Source organism: Aplysia californica, unplaced genomic scaffold (genome assembly GCF_000002075.1).
Source record: "Aplysia californica isolate F4 #8 unplaced genomic scaffold, AplCal3.0 scaffold00980, whole genome shotgun sequence".
Lineage (NCBI taxonomy): Eukaryota > Metazoa > Mollusca > Gastropoda > Aplysiida > Aplysiidae > Aplysia > Aplysia californica.
Window position 1 is genome coordinate 191028 of NW_004798250.1, and position 1299 is coordinate 192326.

The following is a 1299-nucleotide window of genomic DNA, read 5'->3' on the forward strand; positions in this document are numbered from 1 at the left end:
TATCTCTCTCTCTCTCTCTCTCTCTCATTTTTGGCCCTCAAGTCAACCTTTTTCCGTAGTTTGGTTTTGTAATATTTTGGCTTCTGTCTTTTTTTGTGTATGTGTTGATGAATCATAAATGGCGAATCACTATTACTGTTTCTGAGTGGTGTTTTCATTGTTGTTTTGTTTTGAAGTTCAACGATGGATTCATCGCTCATTTTTACTCCATTTCTGAGCACACGAGTCCCTTGTTAGCGTGGGGTTTTCTGGGACCAGACTCTGAACTGAAGGACATGTGCAATTTTTTCAAGGTACGAAGTGTTGGGTTTTGTTTGCTTTTGTTCCATTTGACCAATAATCTAGTATTGAAAATGTACACATTGTGTAAGGATGAATCCTTGTTAGTTTGTCTTCTTGATCTGAGAACGCTGTAAGCCCGCATTTGGTCATATTGATAATTTTCCATTGCTCTCTAAAAAAAAAAAGAGCACACTGCAAAGTTTCTTTGAATTCTATTTGCTTACAAAACTTAAAGAATGTTTCATTGCTTTCTTTCTTTGTAGACTTTCAGGTGCAGGAGTTATAATTTTCAATCGATCTGTGGTATTTCTTTCTCTCTTTTAGAATTAACCTTAGCTTATGAGCATACTTTTGAAGATTTCCTAAACAAATACAAACCAAACAAGAATTTTTGTGTATTGGCATACATAAACTTGTCAGCAGTGGTGTTTTGAGAAAGTCTTCTTTGTGCAGGGGCACTTGGGGCGCTCAGTTAGTTCCGTTGGTATCATGATGGACTATGGAATGGATGGCCGTAGTTCGAATCTGAGACTAGGGATTTTTCCTGAACTCGGGTTGTTTTGCGTAATTTTCAAGGCTCTCAACCCATTTGGCTTGGTCCTATTAGAGACAGAAACTCAATTCGGAGGTCCAGCCTCTTAAAATAGTCTTTAAGTAGACCTTTTTGATAGGGGCGGTAAACTCAAACACTCATACTAGGTGCTTATCATTACTGTGTGTGTGTGTGTGTGTGTGTGTGTGTGTGTGTGTGTGTGTGTGTGTGTGTGTGTGAGAGAGAGTGTGTGTAGCGTAATATGTGTGTATATATTATATTTTATGTGCGTGGTGTTTGCGTTTCTGTGTGTATTTATATTTGTGTTTGTTTGTGTGTTTGTTTGTGTGTTTGTTTGTGTGTTTGTTTGTGTGTTTGTTTGTGTGTTTGTTTGTGTGTTTGTTTGTGTGTTTGTTTGTGTGTTTTGTGTGTATGTGTGCATTAACGCATTTATGTGTATATGCATGTACTTGTATGTGTGTATG